This window comes from Anastrepha obliqua, chromosome 5 (assembly GCF_027943255.1).
Source record: "Anastrepha obliqua isolate idAnaObli1 chromosome 5, idAnaObli1_1.0, whole genome shotgun sequence".
In the NCBI taxonomy this organism is placed as follows: Eukaryota; Metazoa; Arthropoda; class Insecta; order Diptera; family Tephritidae; genus Anastrepha; species Anastrepha obliqua.
This window is the reverse complement of record NC_072896.1, coordinates 79,491,791-79,499,089: the sequence shown is the minus strand read 5'-3', so window position 1 is coordinate 79,499,089 and position 7,299 is coordinate 79,491,791.

Sequence of the window (7,299 nt, the reverse complement as noted above, 5' to 3'; positions counted from 1 at the left end):
CTTAATACATCAGTACCAAAGGCCTCAAGCCTGATTAGAGCGAAGGAGGGGCAGACGCACATCCTCCTCTCATCAAGTACACTGTCTAAGATTTCCACCTTTTCCATGTGCTTTGCCCATAGAAAGTGGCCCGTCATCAGTCCAACCAGCCTTCTACAATCCCCTCTGCTTAGTGACAGAAGGAACTACGACCGTCGGTCAGACATGACAGGTAACATCAGTTTTGTCCATCTGATTGTGGGTTAGAGTAACCCGTTTGCTAACCGTGGATTTGATAGCTGCAGAAGAAAGTGGCACAACGGGACCGATGTTAGTTACCCTTGAAGTGGTTGGGAGGCTGTCTAAGGCCATGAGCGCAGTTTGGCTGCCGCTGCAAACATAAATATATCTGCCGCTCCATTCTGTTTTCCACACCAAAGTTCATCGCTTCTTGAACAGCATACACCTCCGCTTGAAACACAGATGCATGCATTACAAGAGCAAAGCGCAGTTTTGTCCCGCTACGTTCCACGTACACCGCAGAGCCCGAGCCGTTCTCTGACCTGGAGCCATCCGTGAAAATGCGAAGGCAGTGTTTGCCGGGCTCATTTTCTGAGTTTGGTAGTCTCATCGCATGGACAGCTAACGGACAATGCCCGGTGAGAGCTCCCACCCAATTTGAGAGCTATGGCCGCAATTTTCTTGTCTAACCCAGGGCTCACTGAGTTGACGTAAAGCCCATCTTTCCAGAAGCAGACCGCAGCTTCTCAAGGGCACCCCAATTCTCTCGTTTTCCGGTGAAAACACCTCGAGGGACCCCTGTCTAGTCAGCTCAACAGTTTCCCGCTATGCCACTGTGACCGAGATCCTAATTGAGCCTAATGTCGAAGTATTTGGATCCAGTTCAAAGAGAAGTTGACTAATTTCGAATACACAAACAACGAACTCAAAGACATAACTGCCGCCTGGCAGTCGGAGCAGATATGATATTTACCTCCCTTACAGTAAGTGCAGAGGTAAGCAACCAATCCACTGCTTCTTTAATTGTGGCTACCTCCGCTTGGAAAGCACTACAATGGCGCGAGGCTTGATGGAGAGCTCCTCACAAAATATCCCCCACCAACCTTTACATTCCACTTCGAGCAATCCGTGTGCTTTGCCGTTTGCTTGCAACTTGGAATATGAAGGGCGGACCCAGCGACGGTGTTAATTGATCAAGCACCATGTGGATGAACTTTACTTGAGTGCTAGTTAAAAATGTTGGTTAAGGTCACTGCTTTTATTATCAAATGCAGTCATAAACACTTTAAAGAACCATAAGAAAATTTTTTAGTGACTATCAGTTCATTGAAAAATAAAATTTATATGTCAGTTAACATTTTTTTGTTCCTGAATGTAACCGCATTTATGATTTCTAGGTACATTTATAGGAGTCTCCTGGTCGTCATACTGTTGATCAAATTTTGTCGAGTATCTGAAATAGGGGCGTGAAAAGTTTTCGCCTGCTGAGAAGAACATCTTAACCCTATTCTCAAGGTATTCTATTGAGTAGCGGCCCGAAGATTGCGTGGGTCAAACGAGCGCTTTTATAAGCCTTTCTTGTCATCATATTTCTGTTGCACTGGAAGTAAGCTTGGGACAATATCCTGTGGAAAAGCTCTTAAGGTGGCTTAGAAGAATTTCTGTGGGTGTTGCAGCTATGTTGAGAAAGAGTAGACTAGATATTTTGGCTACTACCCGAGAATATTCTTAATTATATTAACGAAAATAATTTTGATACCCTGCGTTATCACGTGGGGTCAAAAGCATTTGTGTGTGGTTTAGCGATGATGGTCAACCTGAACTAACCGCGGGTGTTTTCTTGGTGATTGTTAGCAAAAAAATGAAGGCTTAATTTAGAAGAAATTTTAATACGCAAGGAGATCATAATTGACTACTGCACTTTATATTTAAAACCTAAAAAGAAATATGTGACGTATGTATAGGAAAAGAGGGGTGATACTACAGGAAAGGAGGGGTGATACAGGATTAACTACCCTTCGAACTTTCCTGATTTCTTTGCGAATTTTAGCAGAGTGTTGAAGGTTGGAGAATGTGAATCTGATTCATATGCAACTTTGTTTCATATTTTGCTTCAGCATCTAAACACCAAAGGCAACAACTAAACACTTACTGCAGAATGCAGTACAGAGATATTTATAGCGCAGATGAGAGCAAAAGTCCTCAGCTCATTCGGTAAAAAGCGCAATTTAAGAAAGTTTCATACTTCCAGTTATGTGAAAAAAATATGATTCGTGAAAGTTCTGACTAAATTATATCTTCTGCACAATTAATAATCTCGAAGATGGTGAATGAATGCGCAGACATTTTATGGTATAAATATTAAATTTTTGCGGGCGTTGTAGGTTTGCTTCTATGTTCGAATGAAAACCAATAGCTTTTGAAATATTTGCAAGCAGCCAAAGTTGACGACAAATGGAATATAAATACAGAATGTCCGCTATTTTTTATATTCAAACAACAACAAATAAGAATAAAAATGTTTATTCTTTCACCTTTTATTTAACTTTATTTATGCATTCAATATAGGCATACCTAAACAAACTCAGGGGGAGGAGTAAAAACTTAATATTTCACAAAGCAAACCCAACAATAACCCTTTCAGTGGATTGAAAGAACAACATACTCTAAAAGCAAAACGAAAAGAAAAAAGGAAGGGAAATGCAAACATATGAAGCGCTCGCGTATAAATTCCATTGCAGGCTGTGAAAATTTCAAAGAAAAACGCCTCTATGCAAAACGCAAAAAGAAACTAACTCGAATGAAATTCTATGCAATGCAATAAAATCGTGCACCCAGCATGGCGGAAGATAAATTAGCCACGCGCCAATGAAAATAAACTAAGAGAACCAGCAGCCACAAACAGGCTTGTGACCACCGCGACGTCAACGGTGATGGAACCGGTGCTATGAGTGGTGAATGGCGGAGCTGGAAATTCCGCCCGTCTCTGGTCAGTGTGGTTAAACGCTAATATCATTTATATTGATATATGTATGTGTGTATGTTCATGCACGAAAAAAATAGAAATAAAAAATTAAAAAGAGATGTACCCATTCGCGGTTTGAATTTACATGCGGGCTTTTGCATGGGTTGGCCTTTAATTATTTAGAAAATTTCTTGCATTTGTAAAAGACATTTAGATTTTATATAAGGCCCGCAAAAAAAATAAAGACTTCAACATTTTGGCGAGTTTTGACTAATCATTTACCTTTTTTTAATTTAAATAATTAAAATAGAGCTCATTCTATAATAAAGCCCACAGAAATCCATTGCTTTGCACGACCTATGAAAATTTGACAAATTTTCATCAAAATATCAAACGTTTTTATCAGAACTAAAAAAGGCAAATTGGCTCAAAATTATAGTTGATTTTTGACATTTTTTTTTCTTGGTCAGTGTTGAGTATTTTCTTCATATAAAAGAAATGTTTCATATGTTTGTTATAAGAAAAAATGCGCAACACTTTTGAAGAAAAATTATAAAAAATCAAACAACTTTTTTATCAACTTGGACTATAAAAGTATGTACGCTCTTTTTCTTATAATTCTGTTAGGTATATAGGTGAAATGGTTGTGTGCCAGTCTGGCACTCCTCAAGTAGCACTAAAGCGCCGTTTTGATACCATTATGAAACTTCCAACAAGCAGATATCTATAGCCAGCCAGAGGTGTTGATATAATGGAGAAGATTGATGGGATTTAGGTTGGCGCACTGCCCCAGGCTGTCGAAGAAAGAAGCTGCCTTAATCGTCTAGCTGCCACAACCGTACATTTACGGAGAAAATACTCTATAGTCTCCTTCTCTGAAAGGTTCCCACAACTTCTGCACTGGCAGTTAAATTGTAACCCTAGCTTTTCCGCGTATGTGCCGATCGTCCAGTGACCGGTAAACACAGCTACCAGTTTGGAAATTGTATGGCGAGGAGTCGAAGGGACTTTCTGAGTCCTTCGTGCATTGTACTGGGGCCAACGGGTTTTCGAAATAGCACGTGAAAAAATGGAGCTCCACGCTTTCCTGAGAAATAATTTGCGCAGTTCCCCGTTAACAACTGTCAGAGGAATGCCGATGACCGGTTAGGAGGTCTCTGAGGCCGATTCAGTGCCCTTCCTGGCAAGCTCATCAACAATTTCATTTCCATCTATGTTTCTATGTTTTGGAACCCAGATTAGAGAAATGTTACCTGCACACCCAAGAGATTTGATCTCCTCCTTACAGAAGTTTACTAATTTCGTTCTGCATCATGGCGTCGTCAGAGCCATTATCGCGGCTTCGATTATCGCAAAGACTTCTGCTTGAAAACACTAGCAGTATTCGGCAGTTTAGGAAAGAGAGATAAATTAGCTGATTTAGAGAAAACTGCTGCTCTGACTCCCTATTCCATCTTGGAACCGTCAGGGAAGGCAGAGGTGCAAACTTCGGTGTAGATTTTTCCCTCAATCCAATCTTGCCTATTTGGAAAGATTGCCGTAACGAGACCTTCAAACTATGTTTGAGTTCGGAGAAATACGGTGTTAAGTGCCCGAAAATGCTACCATATCCCAACCTCCTTCAACCTGATTGCACTTTGAGTGCAAAATGGCATTCAGGGCAGCACTGGAGGAATTTTACATGTTCCGGTGATACGAATGCATGCAATCCTTTGCAGCCTTCCCAGTTTAATGATATATAGAGCTTCCCACCAAACCAGGCATCCATACGTTAAAATAGGCTTGAGTACCCATTTTTTACCGAACGTAATTCTGTTAACAAGTTTAAAATTTTGATGAACATTTTTCCAATTCTTCTAATTTTTGTATAAAGTTTTTTTTAGTCAATGAGCTGCACGTTTTAAAAAAAATAACAAACATTCAAAAAAAAACACTGAAATAATCAAAATTTCGCGGGCTGTAAATACATCTGTTAACAATAGCAGCGCGACATATTGCAAAGATTTGACTAATAAAATTATTTTTTATTAAATCTTTTTTTTTATAAAAAAGTACATAATTCATACTACAACAAAAAAGTTATAACTTAAATTTTCAAAACTTGTAGAATATTTTTAAAATTTCTACAAATTTGTTTTTTGTTTCTTTAATTTCTTAATAACAATATTTTAGTAGTATTTAGTGAGTAAGGAAATTTTAATTTAACTTAATTTCCTTTTCTGTTTTTTTTTTTTTTTGTTAAATTTACTTTTGTAGTAAGTAGTCAGTAAGAACAACTGCTTATTGATATCTGAAATTAAATAAATGAATAAATAAAATATGGCGTCATACAGTCCACCTTTGGCACAAAAGGATTATCACTCAAGCATTTTGAAAATATTACTCATAGTATCCCAAGAGAGGCTTGTGAAAATGAGCCGGTGAAGTTTTTTACCAATAGCATTTTTTTCATTGCGCATTTATGAAATTAATCGGAAGGTTCATAATTTTTACGACTCGTGTCAGGCGTCAATTACTAGGCCTCATGACGCTAAGCAACTGCAGTCTACAAACAGTCAAGCAATGGGACACGTAAAGGTCATAATAAAGATTTTCATTACTCAAAATCATTTTTATTTAGTAAAAGAAAAAATATTAAAAATATAGATGATTAATTTTGTGTACCTTGTATAAGAGAAATTAATATACAATTAAATTTTCAGCGATTTCATCCAATTCTGATGTTAGCATTAGTTATTTTAAAAATATAACCTGAATAAGTGCGCACTTCTTTTCATTATCCGTACGGCTTTCAGAAATTTTAAAACCGAAATTTGAAATGCAGCAATTCGCAACCAGGGGCAAATATATGCAAGAACAAAAATGGTGATATATAATACTTACGGAAGAGCAGGAGATAGTAGAACGGTGGGTCGAGTACTTTAGAGAGCTGCTGAATGCTGGTGAAATTGGTGCTGGTATAGATATTAACATACTTCATGCGAACAACAACACAGTTCTAGACCACCCCGACGAACAACCAACTACATTACAAGGAAAACTAGATGCAGTCAACTATATGTAAAGCTTCAAAGCGCCTTGAGAAGACAATTTATCAGCTGAGCTCCTAAAAAACGCAAGTACTAGTTACATTGAAAGAATGCATCACCTGACCACATTGATCTGGAACAATGAAACACTGCCAGGCGACTGGAACACAGCAATAATACTCCCCATTCAACTGTAGAAACTATTGCGGGATTTCCCTGCTCAACACAACGTATAAAATCTTCCCAATCCTTGTTAACAAAAGACTTATAGGTCAGTCGAAAAGAGTACTTCCAGAGTAGAACGCGGATTTGGACCTGGAAGGTCAACAATAGACCAAATTTTTTTTCTCAAACGGTCAATGCAGAAATGCTTTGAGCATAACATTGGGCTGCACATGCTGTTTGTTGATTTCAAGCAAGCTTTGGATAGCATCAACAGGAGGGATATCACCACTATATGTATTTCATAAATGCAAAATCCCGCTCAAACTAACCAGAATGATGATGACGACTCTGAAAGAAACTGTATCCAAAGTGATGATACAAGATAAAAAATCCGACCGCTTCAGACATAAAACTGGAGTAAGGCAAGGGGATGCGCGCTCATCAACAATCTTCAACCTTATGCCATGCTGTGCCATCGATAAAGTAAGTGACGCAAAAAGGACTGGACATATTTTAAACAGAACTACTCAGTTATTCGCATACGCAGATGACAGTTGGCAATTGTCAGCAAAAATATACACGCCCACACACCAAAAACTTCGCTGATAGTAAAATTACTGCTAGTAAAATTGTTCTTAAAATCAACGAAGATAAGACGAAATATAATATATGATGATGTCCAGACAAAATAAACCAACATCAGGCAAACTGAAAATTGGCGATTTTTCTTTTGAAATCGTTGAATCCTTTACCTATTTAGGCTTCAAACTGAGTAGAGACAATTCAATGAGCCTTACAATCGATGATAGAATTCCAGCAGCGAACAGATCGTATGCGTCGTTAACGAAACTCTTCAAATCAATCATCTACTAAACAGACAATGCAAATTAACACAGCTATGCAGCTGAATAGAGGACGCTAATTCAAACAGATAATACAAAACTGCAAGCCTTTGAACGAAAAGTACTCAGAAGAATTTTCGGAAAAATCAAAGATCACGGCGAGTGGCGGATAAGATGGAACGATGAGCTAGATCAACTGTTAAAGGGCGAAAATGTTATACGTTTCATCAAAGCGCAGCGGTTAAGATGGCTGGGTCACATTACAAGAATGGCCGGTACGAGGGCGCAGAAGAAAATC